Below are 18,581 nucleotides of genomic sequence, written 5' to 3' on the forward strand. Positions count from 1 at the left end.
CTATAGAAGATGGATTTGGAGAGGATAAGATAAGAAGAAGGGAGACCAGTTGAGAGACCATACAAGTTAGAAATTAGGAAATAGATGATGAGACCTGGGTCCAATGACAGCAAAGCTGTAGAGGCTGGGAAGAGTTCAGGAAATATTTGGCCAATAGAATTCACATCGCCTGATCAGAATTGACATGAGATGACAAGTAGTGAAGAGGAGGGGAAGCCAAGAACAGCTTGAGGGGCTGGTTAGCATAACCAACTAAAAGAGATTAGAGTCAAAGAGAAAATATGAATTCTGTTTGTGCTGTGTTGAGTTGACACTCATATGGAATGCTCATGTGGACATATGCATCAGGTATTTGTTATCCAAGTCACAATTTCAGGGAAGAGATCTGGACTAAAGATAAAGACTTAGGAGGCATTGACATGTGGATTTTAAAAGGGTGTGCAGATGAAGTCACCCAAGCAGGGTTTGTAGAGTCATTATAATCAGAGGAGTCAGAAGGGAGGGTAGTACTCTTAGGAACTCCAGCATTTAAAGGTGAAGAGGCAGATGAGCATTCCAGGAAGAAGCATTAAGGACAGATTAGAAAAGTTCGGAAGACCAGGAGATGGGGCACTCACAGGAGCTAAAGGAGAAGTAAGTTTCAAGAAACAGGCATCATCTCCAGGGTCAAAACAAGCAGATAGGTGCTGTGAGTTAGAGGAATTAATCCATGTTCATTAGATGTGACAAGCTGATGGTCATTTGTTTGCCACAGTAAGAGCAGTTTAAGTGGAGAACAGGTTTGGGGCACTGAATCATGGGTCAGAATCTGATAACAATGGGTTGGTGGTGAATTGTAGATGAAGACGTGGACAGTGTTAGTTGAATCTATTATTTTAAGAAGTTCGCTTGAGAAGCAAATGAGAATGTACTGCGGAAATCCAGGGAGGGATTTCTAGGATAGGAGAAGCTTGAATATATTCATAAACTAAGAAATGTCAAAATGGGGAAAGATTCAGAATATAGTAGTGAGCGGATAGAGGACACAAAACAGAAAGGGTTGAAGTTAAGCATAGAAATTGAGGATGAACTTCAAAGTAGAAGGCATTGTGAGGAGAGGGAAGGAGGCAGGAAGGGGTATGCAGGAGACAAAGTTTTTGGTCAAAGAATGAGAAGCTAAGAGATTATGGGAGACGTTTATCATGTTTGTAGCTCTGAAGCATCTCTTGAATGCTCCTTCTGTATTTGAAGAGTTTTACACATTATGAATCCTGATTCCCCAAGGTAGAAACCAGAACTCATTCTCCTAGCATCATTTGCCACTATAGTGCAGGCATGTGAGCTCACTTCCATCAGTCAGGTGCTTCTGCATGAGATGCTGACTTGGAAGAGAACAATGTGAGGAGGTAGGCGCACGGAAACTCCGTATTCTGTTCAGACACAATAGGGACAGAACTTCTGGTTTCCAGTTCTAAGCATCAGCAATGCATGGTTCTAGCAAAGGTTTGGATTCTGGCAGTGGTGCTCACCACAACAGCCCTCTTGGCATGGTTGGGACTGGATAGCTCCCAAGCTGGCTTTCTGGCTTTCCTGGAGATTCCTTTAACAACTGTGGCATTCAACCAGTAGACTGGGCTCTGTTGTTTATTATGAAGAATGCTGACTGATACAGCAACCATGTGTAAAGGCATCAATTTTCTCAAGAAGGGAGGCAAGGTCATCTGCTGAAATTGAGAGGGAAAGGGCATGAAGAGAATGATAATGGCTTGGAGTCACTGATGAAATCACTGGGAGATGAATCTGAGCCAGAGATAACTGAAGAATTAATGGGAAACCCAAGGGTCTGGTATTTAAGGTCAAGTCAAAGTTAGACCCATGAATCTGTGGTAGGCTTTATCTTCGTGGATTGCTTGATTTTCTTTTCCTATAAGAATTAGGTAGGGGAGGAAGGGAAGTGAAAATGGCAGTAAGAAATCAACCAAGGAGGTCTATTCTGGGGAGAAAAAAAGGAAAGGCCAGAAGTGAGCTGAGAAGCCAATAAAATGGGAAGAATCAAGGGATTAAAAATTCATTTGAGTTAAAAGAGCAAGTATAGTATGAGTGAGTTAACGAGAAAGCTGAGAGCATAAGAGACTGTCTCCAGAAGTTGCAATCTTCAAATATTATATTTTAGAGGTAGAGAAGCTCCAGGTCTTGAAGAGATTCAAGGGGGTAAAGAACATCTCTGGCATTAAATAAACTCAGGAACCTCTAAGCTAAGATGTAGGATGAATTGTCCATTAACATTGATGGTGAAATTTCTTAGGATGATGGTAGGAGGTGGAGAGAAGAAGATTTAGTATCAGATGCCAAAGTTTATGAGTGAGGGACAGTGTTTGGGAGGTGAGTAGGTGGCAGTGGGTGAAGGAGATCAATGACAAAGCCTGCTGGTCTCAAATGTATCATGGAATGAGCTTTAGTACAATAGTTCAATAGTAATAGACTAGAAGCAGCAGTGGTTCATAGAGGGTGAAAAGATCTAGAAAGAAGGCACACTCATAGCTAAGGATGGTAAAACTCAGTACAGGGCCAGGAGAGGGTGAAGGTGGCAGTGTGGTCCTCTTTTGTCCTTCATTTGCTAGGTAATGACTGCCTCAAAGAGGGAAGACAGGCTTGGTGAGCAATAACAGGTCTCAAATCTCCAATGTCCTAACTTTGTCCAAGGAATTTGTAGAGCGAAAATGAACTAAGTCACATCCGCATAGACTCCTTAAGATACTTGGAGATGTTCCCACATACCGACAAGACTTATTTTGTCCATGCTAGACACCCTCAGTTCCTTTAGCTATCTGCCACTTCACTCATTCATTCTTCTCTGGAAAAAAAAATTGCCACTTGATTGTTTTTTTCTTGAGCTTTTACTCATGGCAGAAGGTGAAGCAGAAGCTTGCACATCACATGGTGGGAACAGTAGCAAGAGAGAGATGTTGGCAGGGGGAGCTGCAACACACTTTCAACCAACCAGGTCTCACAAGAAGTCGTTATGATCAATGTCATCTTAAAATGTGGCACTCAAAATCAAGCACAATTTTCCAAAGACAATCAGATGTAAAAAGAACATGGTAAAATGGCTAACCTTTATTTCTTATGAGTTGAAATTGACTCAGGTGAGCTAAGAAAGCACCCTGACATCACTCTGAGTGTAGCCCCCTTTCTTCTCTTCATTCCCTTCAGATACACTTGGGCCTGAACAAAAATTTTGTTATTGATGACAAGGAGAATTCTATGGCTAATAATGATTGTGATGATTGCCTTAGGCCATTCTTGCATTGCTATAAAGAAATACCTGAGACTGGGCAATTCATAAAGAAAAGAGATTTAAATGGCTCACAATTCTGTCTGCAGGCCAGACAGGAAGCATGGCAAAAGCTTCTTCTGCTTGGCTTCTGGGGAGGCCTCAGGGAGCTTTTACTCATGGCGGAAGGTGAAGCAGAAGTTTGCATGTCAGATGATGAAATCAGTAGCAAGAGAGAGATGTTAGCGGTGGCAGGTGCCACACACTTTCAAACAACCAGATCTCTTTAGAACTCAAGATCATGAGGACAACACCAAGACATGAGGGATCACCTCCATGACCCAAACATCTCCCACCAGGCCCTACCTCCAACACTGGGTAAATTTCAATGTGAGATTGGAGGGGACAAATATCCAAACTACATCAATGATGCCATTGATCATGATGAAACTCAAAGCAAACTGTGGGTGACAGGCCCCTCATGGAACTAGCATTAGAACTCAGGAGGTAATAAGTAGGGTTTTGTTTTGTTTTGTTTTGTTTTCAACATGAACCATATCTATATGTATATATATGTATACAAATATATGACTTGTTCAGGGACCTGCTGTCCTAATGCCCAAGTTACTTCCTGCTTTAAATCCGGTAGCACAAGCTAAGGGTGTTGATGTGGTTTCCAGAGATGCCTAACTTATTCCCACATAATGGCTTATGTACTGGGAAATTCTGACTCACAGAAAAGACACAGCAGAAAGAAGAACTTAAAAGTCTAACTCCTATATGGCATTTCATTGTTTGTTAAATTATTCCTTTAGGCTTGATGAAAAATAAAATCAATAAAAGATGCTACTTTGAATTTACTTGTAGTTACAAGATGTGGTTTGGTTGATGCAAACTGATAACTTTTTTTCCTGGAAAAAAAAATTATCAAGTATTAGACCACAGTCTTGCAGTCAGAATAGCAGTTAAAACAAGGTAAATAAAAGTTAATAATAAACAGGAGGGTACATAGTTTTGGGAACACATCTGGTTCAGTGCTATAAGATCAGGTTTGGGGCCATTTCTCTTTAGTGTCTCCACCAGTTAATTTAATGTTAGATGTGATAAAAATGAAATTATTTCAAAATTATGAACTAACAAAGGTACATTCTCAGTATTGAAAAGTAGAGGAAATGCCAAATAAAATAATTAGAAACATGGAAAACTAAATGAAACATTAGATAAGAAGTCCTCAAATGTATAATTTAACATAAAAAAATAACTGGAGATCAGGTACGCACAGGACATGAAGAGGGAGGTAATTTACTTGTGCAAAGTTCACTAGAGTGATGCTTGAAAGATCTGAATTCTAGTCTTTAAGGTCCTCTAAATTAGCCTGGCAAGTCATTGCCTTTCTTGGTCCTCATTTTCTATATTTGTCAAATAAAGGGTTTGAGGGATTAATCTTAATAACTTGACTCAAATATTCAAATGATTCCATGAAAAAAAAAACAACAGGAAGAAAAGCAGGAAGGAAGGAAGAAAGGGTGGGAGGGAGAAAGGAAGAGAGGAAGAAAGGGAGTAAGGAAAGAAAGAAGGAAAAAAGAAAGGAAGGAAGGAAGGAAGGAAAGGGAAAGGAAGGGAGGGGAGGGAGGCAGGGAGGGAGGAAGGAAAGAAGGAAGGAAGAAAGGAAGGAAGAAAGAAAGGAGGGAAGGAAGAGAAGAAGGGAATGAGGAAGGAAAGAAGGAAGGAAGGGAGAGAGAGTAGGAGGTAGAAAGGAAGAGAAGAAGAGAGGGAGGAAGGAAAGAAGAGAGGAAGGAAAGGAAGGAAAGAAGCAAAGGAAGGAAGGATGAGAGGAAAGGAATGAGGAAAGAAAGAAGGAAGGAAGGGGGAGAGAGGGTAGAAGGTAGAAAGGAAGAGAGGAAGGGAGGGAGGAAGGAAAGAAGAGAGGAAGGAAAGGAAGGAAGGATGAGAGGAAAGGAATGAGGAAGGAAAGAAGGAAGGAAAGGGGAGAGAGGGTAGAAGGTAGAAAGGAAGAGAGGAAGGGAGGTAGGAAGGAAAGAAGGAAAGAAGAGAGGAAGGAAAGGAAGGAAAGAAGGAATGAAAGGAAGAAAGGAAGGGAAGGGAAGGGAAGGGAAGAGGGAGGGACGGAAGGGAGGAGAAGAATAGGTAGATCCCTGCAAAAAGACCCACAGTAGTTTGTCTAATTTATGAATTGTCCAGACACTCTACATCTGCAGAAAAAAATCATCCCAGGACACCGGAGAATAAATTCTTGTAAAAAATTGAGCGTCCCAGGGTATGTTGTTCATATGCTGGAGAACTCTATACTAGACTGTGTGGTAGACTGTTGCACAAACAGGCCTCAATAAATCACACTTTTCAGCATCCATGTCATTGTATGGTCCTCTCCTAATTGACTCTAGACTTGGCCCACATGGCTTGCCTCAGCCAAGAGGACATTGGTACATGTGTTGCTTTGGGGCTTGTCCTCCTGAAATGCTGCCACTACAATGTGAAAATATAAAGAAGCCAGCCTGGACTCCTTGAGAATGAAAGACCACATGCAGGGAGAGGCCCGATAATTCCAGCCTGTTCCAGCTTCTAGGGGAGCTAGAACAGGACTGAGCCCAGGCGAGACCAGCAGAATAACCACTCAGCTGACCCATAGACTCATGAGAAATAGTGCAGTGTTACCATTTAAAGCCACTAGGTTTTGAGTGTTTGTAATGCAGCAAACGATGACTTATCCAAGTTGGAAAGATCAGGCAGACTACTAAAAACTTCTAATTAAGAGAATGTTCCCCAAATCCTAGAGCCTTAAAATTTTATGTGTTCAGCCTCATGCACAATCCCAACTGTCCCTGTAACTCTGTGACTCTGCCCCATGAATTTCTCCCATTCCCATAAGAAGGTATGTGACGAAGGGGAAGTTAAAATAAACTTTATGATAACCAGTGGAGTTTATCATTTATAAGATGAAGAGACCATAAAATATAATGTCAGGACAACTTTTGGTGTGCAGATTGGATTTCCTTCCAGAACATTCTGTGTTTAGAGAGTTGCTGTGGAGGTTTTAGTCATAGACTCAAAGAAGGTGAGCACAAGCAGATACATGAAATGGCCTTCTAATTGAGCTCCATTTTTCTCCCTCGGTCTCTCCCCATGCCAGCCTCCGTGATGTTTGACTCAATTGACCTTGGGATTTTCTAGGACCCCTGAGGCTCTTCTGGGCTTGAGAAAGTGAGATGGCTGAGTTGGATAACAACAGTCATAGGATTACATAAAAAATTTAGCAGTAGTGTTGATTCAGGATCATGTAGCTTCACAAGAGGCCCCTAACATTCTGGAGGGAGATGGTTTGACCAGCCAACAAGGAAATTAGAAATTCAAGCAAAAGAAGGAGACATAATTGTGTTGGTCACAGGCCAGCTCACCTGTGTTTTGCCTTCAAAGGTTCCCATAAGCCCAAATGACAAGATAATGCAGTGGCTGTTTGGTATTGTAGTAGAGGTCTCTACCATATTAACTTAAAGCATGGGAGCTGAAACGGGTTCTGTGGTCTTCCTAGCACTGGCCCTCCCTCCCCATTCCTCACTGGTACGGAAGCACTGCAGTTCTATTCATCAATCTATTTTGTATCCTTGTATTAGACCGCTCTTGTCTGGCTATAAAGAAAAACCTGAGTCTGGGCAATTCATAACAAAAAGAAGTTTAATTGGCTCGGGGTTCTGCAGGCTTTGCAGGAAGCATGGGGCCAACATTGCTCGGCTTCTGGGGAGGCCTCAGGGGGCTTTTACTCATGGTGGAGGTGAAGTGGGACCACAGGCATGTCACATGGCAGTGAAAGCAGGAGGAAGAGAGAGAGAGTGGGGTGATGGGGGAGGTGCCACGCACTTTTAAATGACCAGATAACGCAAGAACTCACTCACTATCATGAAGATAGCACCAAGTCATGAGGGATCCGCTCCCATGATCCAAACCAAACCCCACCTCCAGTATTATCTAAATTATATCAATTTTCTTCCTCCTTTTTATTCCTGTCACTATAATTTAAGCCCTTGTTTTGAACTTGTTCACTTTGCCTTCAATCTCTCCTTGTTCAGATACTGCCAGATTAATCTTTCTAAAATACAGTACTCCCCTCTAAAAGCTCACCAATAGTCAATGAGAAAAATATATAATTTTGGTCCTGCATTCCTGGCTCCCTTCAGTCTAATCTTAAAAAATCCCACTGGCCATATCATTCCTAACTCCTCTTCATCACCCTAGAATCACAGTTCTCTATATAAGGCCATCTTTCTTATCTCCAAGCCTTTGCTCTTAGAATCTCCTTGCCTGGAATGCCTTTGTGTCTCTTTTTGGCTTGTCTATGTCAGATTCCTCCTTGAAGACCCATCTGAAATACCACATCCTCCGTGAAAACACTACTGATCCCTCCATGTTGATGTAATCTCTCTTCTCCTGAATGCTCACAACTTCGTCTCCGTGGCCTTTTTGGCACTTATACTTTCTACTTCTTTATTTAAAGCATTATAATTATTTTCATTCATGACATTTTACCCTTTTAGATATTATGCTCACTGCCATCAGGGACTGTTTCCTTTCATTTTCCCCCAGCACTAACAGAGGCTTACCACATGTTTGATGAACAAGCAGAAGCAATCATTCATTTTCCTTTCACGTTATCCATCGAAACTACACCCCTGTGTGTTCCAAGCATATCATGTGAGTACGAAGAGATGAAAAGCAAGAAGAGAAGAAATGCAGGAAGGGAAGGAAGAGGAGAGCCATGTGTGGCTTTTTAACTCAAACATCCTAGAAGCAGCACCCTCAATTCTGTCTCTATTGTTTGCCCTAGGAAAAAAAATGTTTTATTATAAAAATATATAGCTATTGGCCAGGCACGGTGGCTCATGCCTGTAATCCCAGCACTTTGGGAGGCCAAAGCGGACAGATCTATAGAGCCCATGAATTCCAGAGCAGCTTGGGCAACATGATGAAACCCCATCTCTACGAAAAGTACAAAAAATTAGCTGGGCATATTGGTACATGCCTGTGGTCCCAGCTGCTTGGGAGGCTGAGGTGGGAGGATCACCTGATCTTGGGAAGTTGAGACTGAAGAGAGCCCAGGTTGTGCCACTGCACTCCAGTGGGGAAATGGGAATGAGACTCTGACTCAAACAAAACAACACAAAACAAAACTATATATATATATACACACACACACATATATGTATATGTATATGTATATATATGACTTTTATGAAAGACTATGAAGAATTTAATAAAACATTTCATTCTAACTATAGTATTCGTTAAGCTGGATCAATATAAATTAAAAAGAAAATTATCTTACAAACATTTTCAAACTAAAGCGTCAAGAGAATTCTACATCCTTTGATTTAGACACTAAGAAATTCATCTTTGTGCAGTCAGTCCTTCGTTAGGCATGAGGGGTATATACAATAAATAAAATAAATGCACAAGTCATGGTCTAAAGTAATTTACAATCTAGTTGGGGAATCAAGAATAATGAAATGATTGAATAATAATTCAAGATGGCATATTACTAAAATTGTAAGAAGAATCATGTAAATACTAATCACTCTGTGTCAGAGTTCTAGAAATGCTGTATTTCAACACAATGGTTACTCAAATCAGTATCACTCACATTTTAGGGATAAATATATATATATATATCACTGCATGTAATGAATAATAATTTGAAAAATAATAAAACTTCAAGAGAAAATAAAAATAGGACAGGCATGGTGGCTCAGGCCAGGCATGGTGGCTCAGGCCGGGCACGGTGGCTCACACCTGTAATCCCAGCACTTTGGGAGGCTGAGGCAGGCGGATCACCTGGGGTCAGGAGTTCGAGACAAGCCTGGCCAATATAGTGAAACCCTGTCTCTACCAACAATACAAAAATTAGCTGGGTGAGGTGGCACACACCTGTAGTCCCAGCTACTCGGGAGGCTGAGACACAAGAATTGCTTGAACCCAGGAGGCAGAGGTTGCAGTGAGCTGAGATCGTGCCACTGCATATCAGCCTGGGCGACTGAGCTAGACTCAGTCTCAAAAAAAAGGAAAAATAAATAAAATAAAAGCATGTGATTCTGTGACAGGATAATAACATGATCTCCATGAGATCACCTCCTCCTTTTATACAGAATAGCATCTCATCTGAGAACACTCAGGCTACAGGAACCATGCCTGAGGTTAAGGTATTCTATAGAACATATTAATAGCTATTAAGTTACAGAGCCGCTTAGGCTTAATTTCCAAAAATGAGCTTACTCAAGTTAATCAGGAAGCCTCTGGCTGTCCCTGGGCTAACCCAAATTTACATGCATTCATTTGTTCAACAAACATATATTAAGTACTTACTGTATACCATGCACTGAGCTAGGCTCTGGGAACAGAAATATAATGAGGTTAAGTTCCAGCCTTCCTGATACATGCAATGTAACTAGGGAAATGAGGGTGTGCTGGGGATAGCATGGTGTAGCAGAAAAAGCCTTGGACTGCACGTTAGAGGTCTTGAGTCCCAGCCTTGGATCCCCTGCTGCCTAAGTTACTATGTAAACCTAGGCAAGTCATTGATACTCCCTGTACCCAAGCGTCTGTGTGTGTCAATTGAGGATCACAAGGGCCTACCTCACCAAACGTATTATGAGGACAGAAGGAAGTAATAGCCTGAAAGTTCTTTGCAAAGTTAATCTGCACAGATTTATGGTGTCATTATCATTTATAGCTCCCTCAGAGGACTAGAAACAGTATTGGAGCATTAAGTGTCATCTAAATCTTTAGTGACATATTTCTTCCTTGGACTCTAACTAGGAAATACTGTCTTAAAAAAAAAAAAAAGTAAGATTGGAGTCTTTTGTTCCTGGGCATTTAATGAGACTGTTAATTCAAACAACTTGGAAATGCTGCTTGCCAGATACCAAAACTAACAATGAAATTCATACTTTCAAGTTCAGTATTGGGCAGGAATTCTTCTTTCATTAAAGACTCTCAAGATAATTTCTGAAGCCCAGAGGCATTCTTCCTTTCTCTCTTGTGTGAACCATTTCTCTATTAAAAAGAAGTGCGGATTTGAGACTCTACAGGAAAGTACCACAGTGAAGCTCACTTATACAATCAACTATATTACAGATTTCTTTTTAAAAATCTCCTCCATTCTTTTTACCCTTCTGGTATTGATTCCTCTTTCTCTTCTCATTTTCTTCTTCCTTCTTTTTTTCTTTATGTTTCCTCTCTGGGTCAGAATTTGATCTAAAAGAATCACTTGGAATTGTTTGGTTTTTCATCAATACCTTCTTATTGTACTTAAGATGAGTCACACACTGGGTGCGGTGGCTCACACCTGTAATCCAGTGCTCTGGGAGGCTGAGGTAGGAAGATCGCTTAAGGCCGGGAGTTCAAGACCAGGCTGGCCAACATGGCAAAACCCCCATCTCTACAAAAAATAAAAAATTAGCCAGGCCTGGTGGCACATGCCTGTGGTCTTAGCTACTTGGGAGGAGCATTTGAGCTTGGGAGGTTGAGGCTGCAGTGAGCAGTTATCAAGCCACTGCACTCCAGCCTGGGCGATAGAGAAAAACTCCGTCCTAAAAAAAAAGAAAAAAAAAAAAAGAGGAGTTGCTTTGTTCAGGCTCGAAAGCTTGCATGTGACTTGCAGGTCTTCAACTCTGAGCCAAGGACTGAGAGTAGAAACTGGAGCCGAGTCCTGTACACACCCAGCCGGCCACGAACAAGTGCAGCTTTGGAGGTAGCTCCCATCTGCTCTCCATCAAGAGACGTAGGTGCTGTCTGTTAGAAGAGAGACCCGATGGTAACTTGCTTCACTTTCATTCCCTAATTCAGTAAGGTAAATGAGCTAATTAACTTAATGTAGTGTAATAATTATGTAAAGAGATTATGCATCAGAAAGTCTTTGTTTTAATTCTGTATGCCACTGACTAGTTCTGTGATGTTTAAATTGGTGAATGTGGCTACATAATTTCTATGAATCTAGAACCCTCTCTCCGAAGGGTTCAGGGAGCTACCCTCTTTGATATTTCTCTATTTGTATAGAATGATCTGTCATCTATGGACCATGCCCTTCCACTAGAAGCTATGCCAGGTGTTGTAGTTGTACACATTTAATTGTCCTTAAAATACCAACACGCCAGCCAAAACCAATTCTGTTTCAAACTTAAACAATGGCACTTATCGAAGAGGCCATAAGCTGGCCTCAAACATACACTTAGAGGAAGAGGCAAAGTGTCTTACTTTACCAAACGGCAGAATGAACTTCAACTTCCAGTTAGAGAAATCTGGAGAACACTTGGAGCCATGCATGGGGTGTATGCGGGAGACGGCGAGCCTTTGGTGCCAAAGAGGTAAATGCCTTCCTCAGCTAAAGGGGGAGAGGGAATGTCGGGGGTTTCAAAACCAGAAAGAAGTGGAAGGACGGAAAGAAGAAAACTTGTGTATGTTGCGCATCCCATAAGAAGCCAGACACTGTCATCTTATGCATCTCATTTCATTCCCATCCTATTAAATGACAGTCTGGGTTTGGTGGAAAGTCTATCTCAGACTGACTTTAGGAACTCACTCAAAAACCAGAACAAAGAAGATGATTATCTAGCCTTATATATGTTTCAGTAAAGTCCAGGAAGTGCCACTACTACTTTTTCAACATTTCTCATAGCCAATTAACTTTATTCCCATATATTTTAGTGGCTCTTAACCTTGGCCACACATTAGTATCCCCTTGGATGCTTTGAAAAAATGCTGATATCTGCGCTCCATCCCATCCCAATCAAATAACTCCTTGGATGAGTAGACAAAGAGGCAAATGTTACAAAGAAAATCTCCCTGGGTTATTTTAATATGTACTTGAGAACTGCTGTACTCATTTGCAGAAAATTCCTTATAAAACTAAAAGGGATTTGTGCACTTTTTGCAAAGACTGCCTGTAAGAGAGAAGCTAGGAAATGGAAACCCATTTCTGAATCTGGTCCAAAAAAAGAGATGAGATTTGATTTTATGAGTCTAGTAGACCTTATCAAAACTGCCTGGGAAGATCCAAGGAACACCAGAATATTAGAAAAAGTTTGCTTCTGCTCCTTTCTCAGAGCTTTGACTGATAAAAAAGCACTGGTTACCATAGGCCACTGCAGATGTCCCATATCGCTGGGATAGTGACTGCCCAATTCCACCCATAAGTTTTAGGTCAGCAGTTCTGTGAGACATGGGCTGCTTGTCACTGTATTATGGAAATATAAGAAACCGCCGGGCGTGGTGGCTCACACCTGTAATCCCAGCACTTTGGGAGGCTGAAGCGGGCAGATCACGAGGTCAGGAGATCGAGACCAGCATGACCAACATGGAGAAATCCTGTCTCTACTAAAAATACAAAAACTTAGCCAGGCATGGTGGCACGCGCCTGTAGTCTCAGCTACTCTGGAGGCTGAGGCAGGAGAATCACTTGAACCTGGTAGGTGGAGGTTGCAGTGAGTCAAGATCGTGCCACCACACTCCAGTCTGGTGACAGAGCGAGACTCCATCTAAAACATATATATACACACATACATACATACACACACATATACATATATACACATATATACACACACACATATATATATATACATATGAGAAACCAGAAATGTCTAATTAGCAACTCAGAGTGTGGATTTTAGAGAAAGAACTCCATAAAGGTAACTCTTGGAAAAACATTAAATATTACAATAATGTAATTGATTCCAAGATGAATGTAAAGACCAATAATTTATCTTGGTGTTTATGAAGATGAAGAAATAAAGGCCCATACAGAATCATACACAAATGAAAATAGTTCAAAATCAAATGTAACTGCTCACAGAGAGCTGAAAACACAGCAGACCCTAAATATATTTTTAATGATTGATGAACTGATTAAGATTTATTTTGAGATTTGATCAGTTTTTAGTAAAGTTTAAATGTTTTTGTATTTTTCTTTCATATGTACATTACATTCACTGTGGTACAAGTGTATACCTGCTTTAACGGTTAAAAAGTGGTTGAGGTTTCTGCTGCTGATCATAAAATATGACAGGAAAAATATTTTATAAAGAAAACATATGAAGGTAATTTTCATTGTCTGTAGAACTGAAATAAGGATTAATCTTTATCTTAGAAAAATTGCAAAGTGGCTTATCCTGTCTTTCTGGCAACAATAGGGCTGGCAGTGTTGCACAACTCCAGGGGGTGCCTTACACACAGTGAACTCTGTGCTTGTCCCCTCCCCACCCACAGTTGTACAAGGGCCATGCTATGCCATTTTACTTGACAGCCCTGGGCAGTAGGGCTCCTAAGCAACATTCCAAAAGGAAGGCCAAGGAACACATCCATTAAAATGTAGGCTATTTGTTTCATGGTATTCATTACTACGAATAAATGACAAATTAAAAATATTAGTAACCAATGAATAGATATTTAGCTTTTCTCTTTGAGTTCTGGCAGTGAACGCTGCAGCAGAGCATTCCTGAACACATGTGTTGGTGCTACCATGTTCCATGTCTGTGACTTGTCAGTGGCCAGCCCCTGTCAGCAGTCTTCCCCACATTCATCCCTACAACACATCCTAGATCATGGAGGGGGGAAATGTTTTCCTCTGAGAGTACTGGCCCAAAGGGAGGGAAAAAGTAACTGAGGGCCCCACAAGCAATAGGCCACCCGACTTTTTTTAGAGCATTATAAAACATTCTTGGCCGGGCGCAGCAGCTCATGGATGTAATCCAGCAATTTGGGGGGCCGAGGTAGGCAGATCACCTGAGGTAAGGAGTTCGAGACCAGCCTGGCCAACATGGTGAAACCTTGTCTCTGCTTAAAAAAAAAAAAAAAAAAAAAAACAGAATACAAAATTAGCCAGCAGTGGTGGCACGTGCCTGTAATCCTAGCTACTTGGGAGGCTGAGGCAGGAGAATCACTTGAACCCAGGAGGCGGAGGTTGCAGTGAGGCAAGATCGCATCACTGCACTCCAAGCCTGGGCAAAAAGAGCGAAACTCCATCTCAAAAAAAAAAAAAAAAAAAAAATTCATATTGTCTACTTTTGAAACTAGGGGAAAAACATCTACCTTTTCTCTTCCAGACCATGCCAATTAAAAGAGGAAATTGCAGGAGTCAGGAGAAAGGGAGCAAAAAGAGAAGGTGGTAGAGGAGAGGGAAGACCAAATGAAGAGGATGGAGAAGAAACTATAGAAATAAGAGAAGAAGAGGTCATGGCAAATACAGAAAAGACTCAAGAGACAAGAAGGATGGAAACGGGCACATGAGAGAAAACGAGAAAGAGTCCGGGTTCTGAGTTGTTTGCAGTATTTGTGTACAGCGTGTGTTCCTTTGGGCTGTTAATATTATTTCAAGATAGAAGCTCCAAGGTGTTTCCTTACTTAATCTCTGAAGTGGCATACCATCATCACTTCTGCCGGGTTCTATAGGTCAAGCATACCAACCTTTACAAAGTGGTGGGGAGCTATGCAAGGGTGTGAATACCAGGAGGACGGGATCCCTGGGAATGACTTGGAATGTAGGTGGCATGGTGGGCAGAACCCACAGCCTAGGGTGAGATGGCAGGAACCTGGAATTACAGTACCTTAACGTGATATGAACTGATCTGAGTGAATGTGTTTGAACACTCACCACATGCCAAGAGCTGTTCTAATCTCTTTGCATGTAGTATCTCATTTAACCCTCTTAACAACTTACCGAGGCAGACACTCTTTATTCAGAGGAGGAAAGTGAGGTACAGAGGTTAGTAGCACAGTGATAAAGCTGTTATAAGGAAGGACTTGCCGGGACCTGGAGAGAGACTGGGTGTGAGGAAGGTAACTGGCTGTCACAGTGTCCTGTGGGATTTTTCCTAACTGATAAACCATCCTGTATAGCTCAACGGATCCATCCATGCAGGGCTAGGATTCATTTTGACCTCGTCATAGCAGCTTTCCAGGGGCCAATCCCACTCCAGCCTTAAGCACTCCATAGGCTATCATTTAAACTGCAGTAGGAACTAAGCCTTAGACCAGAAATTCCTCCCTGATGGGATTCCTGGAATGGTTCCTAAATAGCTGAGTCTTATTTCCTGACAATGCCGCCTGCCGCGAGGCTTGATGTAACTCTGCATAGCTTCTGCAGTTTGGAGAGGCAGGGAATGCCATTTTGTGTTTGAACCCAGCATGTCAGGCTCCTGAAGAGGTCAGGTAGTCCGTGGAGAGGACTACTGGTGTTTACTGTTTATTACAGCTCTCCCAACACACAAAATCGGAGGTTCACCAAAGCAGGCGGTTTTCTTCCACATGCTCCTCTAGCATGGAAAATGCCCTCCAGTGGAAATGCCTTTCCGCTGTGCTTCTGCTGAATTTTCCTCCAAGATTTCCTCTAACTGCGGACTGCCAGCTCCTCCCTGACGTCTTCAGGCACCAAGCCAACCTGTTCTTGTTGCAATCCTCAAGACTCCTTTCAGCATCTTAACTTTTTCCCCAGTTTTCTTTCATTTTCTCCACCTGTCTGTGTTGACCGCGGTCTCCTTCCTTCCAGCCTTTTCCTTCCTTCATCTTGTCCTACAAAGCCACACCTGCACCGACAAGTGCCAAAGAGTTTGATCATTTACTTAACGTCAACAAAAGAAAAAAAAAAAAAAAGCTCTAGAGTCGCCTTGGCCTGCAACGCCCAAGCAGAGTGAACGAGTGGGGCCTGCGCACCCTCCTACCCTCCACCTAGCAAGGAACCCCGAGCTCTGAAACGTAGAAAGGCCCAGATCTGCAGATTTAATCTAAGCCCTGCAGTCCCCAAGAGATCACAGACTGCAGATCCCTGTCTCATGAACTAAGAGAGAAGAGGAGCAAGGCTACCCCGGACTACCGCAGCTCAGGGACAGCGCGCTGGCCAGGCGGCCCGAGATGCGCAGGCCACGCAGCCTCGCCGACGAGTGGCCCTGGAGAGCCTCCAGGCGCCCGGGTGGGGCCGCGATCGCGCCCCGCCAGTCACCCCGGCATGTGGGCGCGGCGGGGCGGTGCGGGCGGGCAGGCAGGCTACAAGAGCTGTTTGGCGTCCGGGCCGGAGTATTTACTCAGCTCGCCTGCGCCGCTTGGGACGCCTCTGCCTTTCCCTCCCTCCCTTCCCCGACGGCTTCTGGCGGCCAAGTGGATGTGGCGGGTGATCGGGCCACCCTGCCCAGGGGCGCCCAGCACTGGTAGGTGCTGGGGGTGGGGAGAGGCTTTGGGGAGTGTGCATGGGGTGGGAGTAGGGGGAAGGGAATTTCCTCGGGGGTTGCATGGGTACATGGGAGGCGCAGGGGCCAGAGCGGGCGGGCGGAAGCCTCACCCCCGCCTCCACCCCTTCGCGGCGCCCGGGGCGGGCTCAGGTGCGGGGTTGGGCGGGGAGAGCGGTCGCGGCGGGTGTCCGGTGTCCGGTGTCCGGTGTCTGGAGCCGCTGGCTAGGTGAGCGGCGGTCCCGGGGGCCTGGGGGCTTGCAGGGGGTGGCGGGGGGAACTTCGAGGGAGAGGGTCTGCCGGGGCTGAGGACCTTCGGGGAAGTTCTGGAATCCGGCAGGGACACGCGGCGCGTGCTTCCACCCGCGGGGAGTGCAGGTCCCGGGAGGGTCCGGGCTGGCCTAGAGTTTCTAGACTCCTAGCAGGAGCACGTCCTCGACCTGCGCCTGGAGATCTTCCAAGAGGGAAGTTCCGGGAAACGGTGGCAGCCGGCGCAGCACCCCGCAGCACGTTCCCCGCGCGCCGGCACCCAGGGGCGCCCCCACGTGGGGTCCGGGAGCGCGCGGAGGCCAGTGCAGCGCCACCTCCCTCGGGCTGCAGCGGCGGGGCTGGCCCAGACCCAGACCAGGTGCCCAGTGCGCTCAGCCGAGCGGCGCCCCTGCCCGCTCCTGGACTCGGGGGTCACGCGGGCACCGGAAGGAGCTACAGTTTGTAGGTTTTCTGAGTTGTCTCTCCCTTCCCAGGGAGCTTAGAGAAGCAGCAAGCGTGGCACCTGGCCCTTTCAAACAGATGCTCCTCATCGCCCCAAAGGCTTTTGTTTGATTGCTGGTTTAATAGAAACAACGGCTTGGGTACCATTATTTAAAAATAGTGAATAAATAAGTGGAAAGCATACAGGGGCATAGATTTGGCATATGAGTGGAATTCTCTATATATACTAAATCTGTGTGTACAGTAATCTCAAATTTCTGAAGAATAGTATATATTTACAAACTGCTGTCATCTCTGGTAATTTGTTTCATCCTCAAAAACAGTCCTTTTGCTGGTAGATGAATAAGATAAAGTTTGAATAAGAAAACAAAGTTGGACCACAGCGCTGGCTGTTTTAAAAGAATTAGAATTCAAACTGTATTGTTAATGTTATAGTTACACTGTCCATACCACAATACTTTTATTTATTTTTTATTTTATTAGGTCGGTGCAAAAGTAATTGCAGTTTTTACGGCAAAAACCGCAGTGACTTTTTTTTTTTATTATACTTTAGGTTTTATGGTACATGTGCGCAATGTGCAGGTTAGTTACATATGCATACATGTGCCTTGCTGGTGGGCTGCACCCACTAACTCGTCATCTAGCATTAGGTATATCTCCCAATGCTATCCCTCCCCCCTCCCCCCACCCCGCAACAGTCCCCGAAGTGTGATGTTCCCCTTCCTGTGTCCATGTGTTCTCATTGTTCAATTCCCACCTATGAGTGAGAATATGCGGTGTTTGGTTTTTTGTTCTTGCGATAGTTTACTGAGAATGATGATTTCCAATTTCATCCATGTCCCTACAAAGGACATGAACTCATCATTTTTTATGGCTGCATAGTATTCCATGGTGTATATGTGCCACATTTTCTCAATCCAGTCTATCATTGTTGGACATTTGGGTTGGTTCCCAAATGTGACTTTTTTTTGGCCATATAAAACACAATAACTTTTGCACCGACCTAATGTTTTTAATTTTTGAGACAGGGTCTCCTTCGGTCACCCAGGCTGTGGTGCGGTGGTGCTATCTCGGGTCACTGTAGCCTCAAAGTCTCCAACTCAAGAGGTCCTCCCACCTCAACCTCCCAAGTAGGTGGGACTATAGGTGTGGGCCACCATGCCTGGCTAATTTTTCTATTTTATGTAGAGACGGAGTTTTGCCATGTTGCCCAAGCTGGTCTTGAACTCCTGAGCTCCAGCAATCCACCCATGTCCACCTCCCAAAGTGCTGGGATTACATGTAGAACCACTGTGCCCGGCCTACTGTTTTTATGATTTAGGCTGTATCTTATGCCTTTTAAAATTTGTATCTTGTTTAGGTCTCAGAGTTATCCAAAAGACAGTTGTATTGTA

The 18,581-nt window shown here is 43.6% G+C and overlaps 1 protein-coding gene across 4 annotated transcripts in view; it reads left to right on the forward strand.

The window, feature by feature from the left end:
- The first annotated feature begins 15,946 nt into the window (after positions 1 to 15,946).
- SH2D4A (SH2 domain containing 4A) overlaps positions 15,947 to 18,581 on the forward strand; it is an 82,406-nt gene continuing 79,771 nt past the window's right edge. Inside the window, exon 1 of one of the 4 annotated variants that reach the window (XM_054561293.2) lies at positions 15,947 to 16,458. The gene's annotated coding sequence lies outside the window, so the exon portion shown is untranslated. Of the gene's footprint in view, positions 16,459 to 16,556; positions 16,706 to 18,581 lie in introns of those variants that run through there. The other 3 variants (XM_024251461.3, XM_024251462.3, XM_024251460.3) reach the window with 3 other exon arrangements.

The sequence above is a fragment of the Pongo abelii genome, chromosome 7, assembly GCF_028885655.2.
Source record: "Pongo abelii isolate AG06213 chromosome 7, NHGRI_mPonAbe1-v2.0_pri, whole genome shotgun sequence".
Classification (NCBI taxonomy): domain Eukaryota; kingdom Metazoa; phylum Chordata; class Mammalia; order Primates; family Hominidae; genus Pongo; species Pongo abelii.